The 12,659-nt window shown below is 33.1% G+C and overlaps 1 protein-coding gene and 1 long non-coding RNA gene across 2 annotated transcripts in view; one reads left to right on the top strand and one right to left on the bottom strand.

Moving 5' to 3' along the window:
* LOC100377614 (TBC1 domain family member 19-like) overlaps nt 1-12,659 on the bottom strand; it is a 158,524-nt gene that overhangs the window by 71,151 nt on the left and 74,714 nt on the right. The gene's annotated exons all lie outside the window — the stretch shown is intronic.
* On the top strand, nt 1,562-2,528 carry LOC146746821 (uncharacterized). The gene is made up of 2 exons (XR_014929098.1): nt 1,562-2,010; nt 2,289-2,528. It is a non-coding gene; the product is annotated as an uncharacterized LOC146746821 (long non-coding RNA).

Raw genomic sequence — 12,659 nt, 5'->3', positions numbered from 1 at the left:
CATCTTTGATTTGATTTGAACGAGTTGTAGAGATCAATATAAAGGGGAAGTGAATCTTAATGTATGCACCTAAGGTAGAAATAAACAGAAGACACTTATTCGTAGATTCACGTAGAGCTCTTTAGCAAAGGCTAAGAGGTCCAATACCTTAACCTGTGCTAAAAAAATGTGCATGAATACAGGCTAAGAAATACTAGGTACAGAGTAAATCTGGTCAGTCCAAAGCCTTAGCACAGGCAAAACAAAACAAGCATGAACGCTTAGCTCGGCTAAAAAAACCATTGTATTTAATGTTCATTTAGGAGATTTACTACTATATTCATAACTTTTTATTTTGGTGTGCCATTTCCTGCATGACAATCAACGCTAACACATATAGAGAAATTGACTCAAGAAAAAAAGTACCGATGATGAGATACTGTGCTACTTCCTGTTATTCTGCAATTTGCACTTTCTGAATTTGCTTTGGTATTGTTTTATAGCTGTAGAACTAACCTTCCTACTTACTCTTACTGAGCACTCATAGTTAAAATTTCTGAAGATTTTGCCTATTCTTAATAAGTTTGGGCGTTCCTTACCCCGTGCTAACCATTGTTTCCTTCTGTGCATGAACTCAAACATATGAGATTAGCTTAAATCTTAGCCCGTACTTTGTGTAGCATGAACACTACTTTTGAAGATACAGGGGGCAAATGGGCAAGACTTAAACAAAATATAATGAAGGCGTAATATGCAGTCAGTAAATGTCCTAGGCATTTCTGGGTCAGCCAAATTGATCATGGGTACTCTTGCTCAACTTGGACAAAAAAATATTTAGTCTATATAATGGTACTTAAATCATAGACCTTAGAGAACAGGGACATGCTACTGTGGCTACCCCTTTCATGTAACCTTAGTTATAATCCCCCCAACCCAAATTAACACCTTAGAGGAACTGATAATAAATCTATGTCAACACCACTGTTACATCCGCTCCTGTTTCATAAGCCAAACATGGCTGCCAGGGTGTTGCTACACAAAATGAGACAATTTTGTGGTTGGAATATAATCAGAAAAATTAAATTTGATCAAAACTTGAATAGCCAAGTCCATTCTATTGATGCGAGTGAAACTAAAAATTAACAATTTTTATTCCACTATGAAATCAGGAAAGGGAAACAAAAATGGTAAGTTTTCTCTGCAAGGAAACAAAACTGCCTAAAAGTAAACAATGACCTGTGGAAATTTGTGTCATTGTAACAAGTGGATTTTTCATCATATTTAGAACAGATATAGCATAGTGCACTTGTTATACACTGACTAATGGGAATACTAGTAAAAACTGTTTCAGATGTATAAATCTTCTAGGTACATGTATATGTATTAATGAGATTATACAGGAGGTTATAACCCACATTGCACATTGCTCAGACAGAAGTTGCATGACCCTGTTTTCTAAGGTCATGCTTAAATCATAACCATCTGAATACCATTATTTCACTTTTCAAACTAAACTGTTTTTATATTTTTAATATCATTTTTTTTATTTTGAAAAAAAAATATAGAAACAATATTACACTTAACATAATTACTCTATTAGCAGCACATGCACTTAGGTAAATTACAGGGATCTTCAATGGTCGAAATAAGTAATATTTTCATGATTTAGTATCCACAAATGTAATTTTAGAGCAAATATGGTATTGTATTGGATCATAATTATAATACAATTATTTATTTTGTGAAAGTACCTGGGGATCGATGAAGTTGTACATGCATGGTGGCATTCCCATTGTGGAGGGACTCTATAATTTTGTATGTACACAGCTTCCTACTTTGAAAGACAAAATCATGCAGCTGCATTGTTACATAACTTTCTTTTGTCTCTTGTAGGAAGTTAAATCCCCCTATTGTTCTCAGAAATTAGGTTCCCAAGTACAGCAATGTACTGTCCACAGAGGGACTGTGTACTGTCCTAGTCTCTCAAGAGATGAACTGTGTGTATATATGGCACAACCCCTAATATATTCGGTTAGGAAACAATTTGATGTTATTCTGTTTTATTTGATATTTATATTTTTTCAATCAGAATGTACCGGGTATCATCTTTTTGGAAGTATATCTGAGTTGCATAGGGGAAAAATTGACATATCACAAGATGTCATTTTATCCACATTGTTATTAGTGAGGACAGAAATATGCCAAAATACACAGACACCACAAATTTTTGTTTCCAAAATTGATTACAAAGTGTCTTAATTAAAAACTGGTCATTGTAAGCTAATAGCAATCTGAATTTTTTTTTGCAGATAATGACAATTTAAAAAAAGGAAATACTATATAAATGGAACGTAAGAAGTTGAAGAACCAGAATTTATGGACGTTAAGGGGAAAAAAAAGTTTAACCAGTATTGATGGATGCAATGGTTTAGCATTTGCATGTTTATCAGTTTTACATTTGCACACAGATTTTGAAAGTTCCAAGTGTGTAGAGTTACTGTACATTCCTTTTTTTATGTTTTCCCTCAAATAAAAGTGACATCTTTCAACTGGTATTTCATGATTTTCAGCTATCTTATATAGTTCTTCTTGCTGACCCTTTTGTACACACCCACACTCACTCCACAATCTTTCATCTTCTTAATAATAATTAACAGGAAAATATTATTGAAAAAATCCTGTAGAGATCAAAAACATGAACAAATTTGACACGCCTACATCTTTGAGAAAAAATATTTTACACTAGAAAAAGAATAGCACAAAAACAAAGAGGAGAAAAAACATTTTGCACAGCCCCCTCCTTAAGCTAATCGCCTCTCAAGAAAACCTGATGAATATCTGGAGGAGTATGACATTGCAAACCTAAAATATTATTATCCACTAAAACAGTCTGTATGGCTGTGCACTACATCATGATTTTTAAAAAACAAAACAAAATATTGCTTGCATATTCTTGTTTTGTCTAATGTTTTCATTAATTATCCAATTTCTGTACTTTATGCGTTTGTACACTGAGCTGAATAATTAAGATGATGTTTTGAAGCACAGTGATAGAGGGACTGTGTTTGAAGCAATGTTTTAACCCCCCCCCCCCTCCCCCATATGACATTTTTACTTTGCAAAGCTGTACCTCCCAGATCTTTAGTTGTTTATGCATAGATGGTCTTTGGTTATAAATTATTTACTTTCCAGTCATTTTTGAAGTGTAAACCTTTGTCATACTTTCTGCTGTGTTGACTTCCTGTCACTATGCTTTTGTTTCCCTTTGGTTAGCTAAACATATGAACGCTTGTTGAAAATCACACTTGGAAGTAAGAGTTTCTAATGGAATAGCAAGCAATCTAATCTATTCCTGAAATTGTTAAATTATATATAGTGTTATTTGAAAATGTCAAAATAAACTTCTAGGAATCTGTTATTCAGTTCAAAAAATAAACTGGTTGCATGCAGAATCTCGGAGAAACAATTGCATGTACATGCAGGAATGGTCGGATGTTGCAGCAGCAGAAGTTTGGGCCTGGACATTCCAGTCACATTTTTAAAATGATTTTAAATAATGTACGTATTCTTAACAAACTGTTACATGAGAGGGGGCAGAGCATGAAATAATATTTTAGTTTTGGAAACTATGCAAAGGTGTGTGTTCAGTAATTCAATACCTTTGATGAGCCATTATTAATAGCACACATTAGGTTAGATTTGAATAGATTCCTAGTAAGATTGGTGCATTCTTAATTCAAAAAAAACTTAAAAAGTTTTACTGCTACTAAATTATACATATGTTCGGTATAATTTATTGTAAAACATTAATGTTGTTGTGAAAATAGTTTTATACAAAACAGTGAAAATTTGCCAAAATCCTTGTATGTGTTGCCAGTGATATGCTAGTTTCCATTGTTATTTAAATGTACTCATCAGGGAGGTAATCCATTACAAAACATCGCTGATCCACAGTAGTCTGGTTTCAGGCTACACCAAGTCATAGTCATAAGAGGGACTTTGACCAAGTACAGGCTAAGATATAAGCTAATCCCAAATGTTTGCATATCAGCTATACCCAATTGTGTTCACTCACAGGAGGGCCCAACAGTTATAGCACAGGCCACAGTGTTGAGGGTCTGTGCACTGGCTAAGAACACCCAAACTTGTTTCCCAAGGGAGGCAGCAATTATGAACAAACAATTAAACAGCAATGGTACAGTTCTATAACTACACTGTTAACCGAAATAAACCAACCACAAATTATCGAAACAACCACCATATATTTTTCTCCCTTAATATTTTTTATTTTTCATTCCTTTTCCATGTTTTATTGATTTATAATGCTTATTTTTTTTTATTAATATCATCACCAGTTTTTTCAATTGTTTTTTTTTAAAACCATTGTGGTGCTTCCGATACTAGTTTGCTGATAGTTGTTAGAAGGGAATTTTTGTGATGTTGATTGGTACACTCAAAAGCAATATCACATGTGCAATTTACGTTACACTCCAAAACGGCATGCGTGCGCATGCGAAACACCATATCTTCGACTTCTGGGGAAGTCGTCAACTAGTATCCCACCAGTCATTAATTACTCCGTACACGCTTCCACACTGATTGGGTCGCTGTAGTAGAGCATACAACAACGCCAATTTGGTTCGCTGTCTACAACATGCACTAATAAAACTCTGCATTCTGTAACGCCGTTATATACTGTGCCTGTGCATCCAAATAAATCGGTCTGTCTACGCTCGTGTTCCAGTGCATTTCGCTTCATAAATTAGAATGAAACATGTCAGCAGCAGAAATTTTGCGTTCGTAAACAGCGCCCCTTAGCCCGTGCTAATATTTTCACAGATAATTTTCATATCACATTAAACCATTCATAATAGAGAAAATAGCAAAATATAAAAATAAAGCAGAGCATCATGGGTATTTTTTAGTTGACTGTGTCTTAGCCACTTTAAAATCACCTTCCATCAACCCTTCAACATAAACTTCTACAGTTTATAACACATGTTATGAAAAGTTTGGGTGTATTTGAAGACTAAACTTTAGTTTTTTGTCATTATTAAAATGGGAATTTTGTTTATGTTTGAGCTTAACCCCACTCATAAAGACAGGCTCATTTTCGGATTAATAACTCGCTGTTTATGTGACTTTTTGGAGTAACTCCCTGTGACTTTTTGGAGTAACCAGCTGTTTATGTGACTTTTTTTGGTGGAAAGTCAGTTGCTGAGTATTTTTGGGGTTGCACCCTTTTCGAAGGTTCAGTAGTGAATGTCTTGTTTGTTTGTTCAAGGTATTAAAATGCTGGACATTGCCTTTATAAGAACAGGATGTAGTACAGAGTCTCATTGTCAGTCCATTTTTATCTCAAGAATAATGTCACAGAATGTGCTTGTATTGATTGTCAAGTTTAGTATAGTTATGAATAAGAATAGTTATGAATATAATAGTTAAATTTTCAAATGGACATCAAGTACAATGGTATTTTGGGTGATTAGCCTGGGCTCAATGTTTGCACACACTTCATTAGCACCCGTGATAAGGGTCTAGACCGAATTTTGAAAACGAGTCATCTTCTATGTTCAATAACCTATTGCATTATACATATATTATTAAGTCAACAGTATCAAGTGCATGATTTGTTGTGATTTTAAAAACAAATTAACCCAAAACGTCATATTTTTTCAAGATATATAATTCCATATTTCAAATTTTTCAAAATCTTGTATTTTACGTTTACCTACAATTGTACTGGCTTAAAATTGAAGCAAACTGAAGCGAGTGAGGAAAAAGAGGAGAGCTGTCAATCCCCATGTGCCATTACCGGGTATATCTGTGACATGAAAAAAAAAATGACCATTTTATTCATGTAATGAAAAATAAAATGATCATTATAATACCCATTAAAAAAACAGATTGTCACCCACTCCATCATTAAATTAAAAAATACTATTATTCTGACCAGTGTAAAAATAGTGGTCATTATAACTACCAGTTTGAAAATACTGGTCAATATTTTGACCATTAAAAAATTTATGGTTGGTATTCTGGCCATTAAGAAAATAGTGGCCATTACAATGGCCAGAAGTGACTTTTCAAAGGGGTCTGAGGGGTGAAAAAAACAGAGTTAAAGTGAAATGAAAAATTATTATAACCTCCTCACTAGCCTAAAAGTATGAATAAATATTCAAAAGTTGTGAAAATTAAATCTTTCCGAAACGCGACGGAATTTCCGAAAGTTATCCGGACGCTGTTTTTATTTTCACTTGAAATTATTTGTTGCTGAAGAAATGATTCAGTAAAAATTAAATCCAGCGAATATACCTTTTTTCCTATATTTTACTCTCAACTCGTCGGAAATCAGTGAAAATAAATTCTATATAAAACACCCAAAACGTCTTTTCAGCGAAAATTTATTCCAGCTAAAATAAAGTATTTTACAGTATATCAACATTAACAGTCAATATCATCATAAGCACACATTAATGCCTATTTTTTTGCAGTGAATGATATCAAACAAATGAGAAAAATTCATGAAAAATTCAAAATCCACTCAAAATATCGCAGTCAGGTAAAGTGTGTACAATCATTATGTGTTTACATAATCGATTTCTTAAACCTTCTGAAAAAGGCTTTCAAACGAATTATAAGCCAGAAAATGAAATGCATTACTTAAGCAGAGAGTTGTTATGCATGTTAATAGTGTAAATTGTATAAAAGCTTTACCTAGCAGGAAGAATGTTCATACCACTTTTAGGTTGTATGACGAATGTTTACATAGATCCAATTAAATTCTATCAATACAACTAAAGGTTAGCCGATTTTGATCGGCAAACAGCACATGTTTACACTAGGTTCAACAGCAGACATGTAAGAAGATAAAGAAGCGTTGCCCTATTTATCGAGGCTCTTTGTCAGATTTGACTTGGTCAATAAAATGGTTTGAACAGCGGAGAGATAACAAGACGAGAAGTAAATGGCATTTTCACAACTGAGAGATACTGACAGTGTTTGTTGAAGCTGTCACGCATGCACGGTAGTATTACACACGTTCAGAAACCAAATGAATGAACACTCAATACCTACTTTAAAAGTATATTTGTTTTCAGTGCAGGTTGATGAATTCATAGCTTTTTGGGGATGAGTTGAATGGCAGAGAAAGAAACATAAGGTATAATGCAGTCTCAGCCAAATTAAAATTTCCATTACAGAGCGTGTCACTGTACCCATGATATATGCAATTATCAAACTAAAAACTCACTAAGTTATATGTCATTTTTTTGAAATGTTTTCATAATATTAGGAATCATATCAATATCATATTTCATCAGTGTGTCATCCATGGAAATACCAGATTGTGATTGGACGAGAAGTAATTTTAATTTATGCAAGCCAGTCTAAAATACCTGATATACTGTACCACGGTTTTCTGTGTTTAGAAGTAGGCCCCGAACATGAATAACACAGGTATCACTTATAAGTGTATATGTAGTGAAACTGGTCCAAATCTTGTGGTATATTCATCTCTTGGAGGGGGTGTTTTCTTTGATAATTATCGATAACCTAATAATATTACCTCATAATGACGAAGAAGCTGACAACTGACTTTTAAATCTTCAATACAACTCCTTTAGACTACCATTAAAAAAGATTCCCTTGAATTTTAACAGTTAATTTTAAATTTTAATTTTAAAGGTTCTCTTTTATGCTTTTGTTTACAAAATCCAGATTTAAATGTGGTCAACAAACAAATTACTGTGATGAATATTACTTATTTTTTAGGAAAACATGCTTTAACATGAATTGAAATTGTTTAAAAAATGTATATTTTTGCATTTTTAAGACAATTATTCTTCAAAATAATATATAAGTCAGTGAGGAAAGTAGAGTTGTGAGCTTTGACTTTCATCTTTGCTAACTCAGTCTCTAAAGTCATAAAACCACTGAATTATGATATGTTAATTACTACAAACAAGTCCTACATACATGTATGAACTCCCACACTATAGACATGAAACTGAGGTGTTTGATGTTGAATTACCATCTACGTAGAGTAATTGACGAGCTGATTTGACCCGTAGATGTCAATTACAGTGTACTTAGTACTGACGATTGAGTCAGGTTGTAACACAAATGAGTTTACCACACACTACTTGACATGAGCTATCAATTATTGCCAATTTTACAGTTATCTTCCGTTTTCTACACCTGATTCATACATTTCTTTAGTGGTGCACTATATTGTAATTTATTTAGTGTATCACAGTAATATGCAACAACTATTTCCAACGATTTTTCAATGAATGAATGAATGAATGAATGGAAAGATGAATGAATGGAAGGATGAATGAATTAATGAATGAATGAATGAATGGAAGGAAGGATGAATGAATGAATGAATGAATGAATGAATGAATGGATGGATGGATGGTGAGCAAAACTCTAATCAAATGACGAGTCTTTGTTGTTAACAGTGAGTAAAATTTACTCTTTAAATAGATTAAGGATTTAAAATGGGGGAGGGGTGTTTTCATGTACACATGTATCCAGAACTTTTTGTTCACTGTTTTTTTCAATATTTTTTTAATACTATTAAATGATAGACACTTCTACCAACCCCATTTAGTTAAAATATTTTGCTCACCATTTACAATAAGGATATGATTTGGTGAGAAAAATTCTGATTTTTCTCATTCTCAATTTTGCTCACCTAAATTTTACTCATTAAATTTTGCTCACCTGAATTTTGCTCTCAATTTTGTTCACTCAATTTGGATGTGGTAGTGTACGTGAACCATATAGATAGAGGTATGAATGACATTCAGTAAGTTAAAAAAAAACAAAAAAAACACAGAAACAGTTGTTGAACTATACTCGTTCACAGCGCACCATATCAATGGGTAAGAGACAATTTAAGCGCAACTGACGTAAGAAATAAATTGAAAACACTGCTTTAAGCATTCAAATCAGTTACAAAGCACTGCGACGGCTGGTCTGAGACCTGCAGCTGAAAGGCAAACTGAAAAAACACGCTTTATAAATCTAACATAATGCAGACTGTTCAGAAGACTACATGTTCACTTGTAATATGCCCGTCAGTAACAACTATATAATTTTTTAAATCTGATAAGTGAAGTCATTATAAAATTACTTAATTACCAGCAACTACTACCTGCACACATTACGCTTACAGACATTAACAGTATTCAGTAGTTAATTCAATACCAGTCATAACAAAAACAAATTTTTCAGTCAAGTACACTGAATTCTAAACTTCAACTCTTTAATATTTGTGGCCCAACCTTTTGAATAATAATTTAAAAGTGCTTTTTTGTTTTGTTTTCTAATATTATATCTTATGTTATTCAGTCTTTTTGTCTATCCAATATGATTATTCATGGTTAAATAGTTGACAACATATTAATGTCTCTAAAAATGTAAATATATCTGTAAGGCCTCAAAATAGTGACAGGGCAGCTAGTGAAGGTCAACATGTTTTGGGACTGTCTAACAAGTTTAAACTGGCCAATCATATCTTTACAAATGTGCCTCTGTAAGGTTGAAAAACATGCACATATATAACATGAATGTTGAAAATAAAATTGATTCAGAAGCTTTGAAATGTGAACATTTGTAGAACAAATGGGTCAGTTTTGTAAAAACTAAAATCTAAATTTGGGGAATATTAACCACTTTTATTAACTGGACGAGGGAGAAAATTGCAATGGTTTGGTAACTAGGAAACCAAGAACCCAGGCTCACGTATACTGGGATGCATGCAGGCTAAGAGGAAGACCATTAGTGAATTGGAATATAGACAGAAAAAATGAAAAGTGGAAAACTATGGAAGAGAGTATTTGAACTTCCGGTATATGTGATAGAGTACAATAGAAGAGACAAGGTGACATCATCAAACAAGGCCCTAAACTGACATGAATGACCTAACATAAAATTGTGACATTTATTTTTAAAATAAAAAAAAAATACTCTCAATATTATTCAGTATATGCTAAAACTGGTTATAGTAAACAGTATGATGTAAATGTGTGAACAGGCATTCAGACAACATGTAAACAGACAGACGGATGTATGGACAGACGGAGCTCACAGAATTATATACCTCATATACTAAATTAGTTTGCACACAATAAAACTGTACATGTGTCGCCAACATTAACACATAATGTAATAAAGAATAAATAGATATAATAGCCAGCAATCAAATCAAATTATGAGTCAGTATAAAAACTATAGGTGTGCGGCTTAGTCCAAGGTTGTAAAATAGAACTTTAATACAGTGATTTCCTAATGGGATTTCAACTACTAAATCTGCTTGAATTACGGTGATGTTACGTGCAACAATTACGGTTGATTGCAAACAACCACTACTTTGGTTACAGTAATCATTGTAAGAATACAAATGCTGGAACTGTTCAATGGATTCAGATTGGTGGATAACACTTCATAATGGACGCTACGCAGTACCTAATGAGGAATGTGAAATCTCAAATGATTTGTTAAGTTTCGTGATTAGGTAATTGTTCGTATGTCATTTACCGTGTTTTTAAGATGCATTCAGGTAGCCTGTTTGCAACAGTCAGCACAAATGAAATGAGATTACAAGTGTGAAGCCAGAAGATAATCCGAGAGTGAGCCCTCTATCTCTGACAGACATGGTGTTTCATTGAGCTATATGTCAAAGTCACAAGGACAGGCAATAATTTTCAATCACAGTAAAATATGTGTTATTTATTTTGTGTGACCTTCAGATCTGCACACACACACACACACACACACACAAACAACTCAACTCAAACTAAGCCATGCAAAAATTGGAAAAAAAACAACAGAAAAATTGTACACAATTTAGTGGCAATATAAATTATTTTCAATAAGAAATTCTGGCAGAAAAAAAAAATTACCTATCTACAGTCTTTCAGATACCTCTACATTTAACACACACGGATGCTGGTCAATGAACACTGTCATAACAAATTTGATTCATTTGATGAAATCAACATAAACCAGCATTAATTTCAGAGTATTGAGCGTTTTTTTCTTAATCAGCCCATAGTACATGAATATATTTGCATGGCCAATAAGCTAAACTGTGTATGAGACAAATATTTATTAGAATTTTGGGAAATCTTAATACCTATAATATATTTATAGTCGATGCCAATAATTACATTGAACAATTTCACTTCTTTATTGGATTTTTTTTTTCAAAAGAGTGTTGACATGTTTTTATCACTGATTTAAGTTGTGGAGAAATTACAGTAATTTGATAGGCAGTACATATAAAAGAAAGTCATAGTGGAGATATAGTATTGCATCATGTCTTGTAATAAATCAAGCCCAACTTTACGGCTTTGTATAGACATGATTGTTAGCGTAATTTAATTAGTAAAGTATAAATTGAATTCATTTTCTTGGCCCTGACATGGGATTCTACCTCTCTTTAAATATTTAAATGCTGTTTGGACTATTAAAGTTAGTGTTATTTTCTTTTTAGTAGTTTGTATTTAGCACACTGAAAGTCTTTCTTTGACATGTTTTACTTTGGTGAATTGCAGAATGGTTTTTAATATTATTTAATATAAGTTTAATATAATAATTCAAATATTGGTATGTTCTACATTAAAACAGATGAGAGTAATATATACGGTAGAATGTCCATTCTGTAAAGTTGTGTTTGGTTAAAGCGAGAGGGTTGTAACCTGCGCACGAGTGAGAATTGAGTCTCAAGCGACGAAAACAACACACGCTAAAAATGCAAAGGCTCATGGGAAAACGCTTGTTTGTAAACAATGACACGCTATGGCCACCTGACACATGCGTAGGTGACCACTCTCGCTTTAATGTATCACAGTGACATCCAATGAACTCTGCAGATATTCACTTATATTCAAGTACAGGAAGGGGATGGTCAATTTTGGAATGGAAGGTCATTTGTGATTTTTGACTGTCTCTCCATCTCCATTGATATCCTGTTTACGAAAACCATAACTGTCATTTTAATTTATGCGAGATTAACCTAAGAGACAAACCAGTAGTAGCTGCATATGGTGGAAATCTTCAACTTTGACTGCCACACATGTTTGGCTTTGCAAAACGCAAAATAACATCATCTGTGAAGGTGTTATATCTTTTGGTAACATTAGGCACTGGTAAAGTGGACATGTTGTTTGTATTTTTTTTATTAAATGTGCACATTAATCAACAATGCTTTTCACATAACTCAAACTGCAGATATAACAATTCACTATTAAGTTTTCAGTGGAAAGAAATGGAAATAGAAAAAATTTGCACCTTTCAAAGTAAACCGCCACATACGTCATCTGTCATATCAGTTTTTTCAATTGATACAAGTCTTTTGCGATGTTTTCAATGTGTGTAAAATACATTGCCTCCAAAAATTCAAACTCGGCTGTCCGATGATGACTGCCACACTTGAGAGAATGGAATTTCTTAAAAGTCAATGACTTGTTTATAGGTTTCAAACCACAATTACAATTGTTATCAATACATGTATATGTGTATCAGGACGAATGTACTAATAACCCCCACCTTACCTCCTCCAAGGCAAACGTTAACACATAATTTTGTGATTTTTTTCCAAATCATGAATCATTAAATTTGACACTTATATATACACCAGGATTAAATCAACGGATACATGTACAAAG

This window comes from Saccoglossus kowalevskii, chromosome 4 (assembly GCF_978046115.1).
Source record: "Saccoglossus kowalevskii chromosome 4, keSacKowa6.1, whole genome shotgun sequence".
NCBI lineage: Eukaryota > Metazoa > Hemichordata > Enteropneusta > Harrimaniidae > Saccoglossus > Saccoglossus kowalevskii.
The sequence above is the reverse complement of the archived record's forward strand: the minus strand, read 5'-3'. Positions and strand labels throughout refer to the sequence as shown.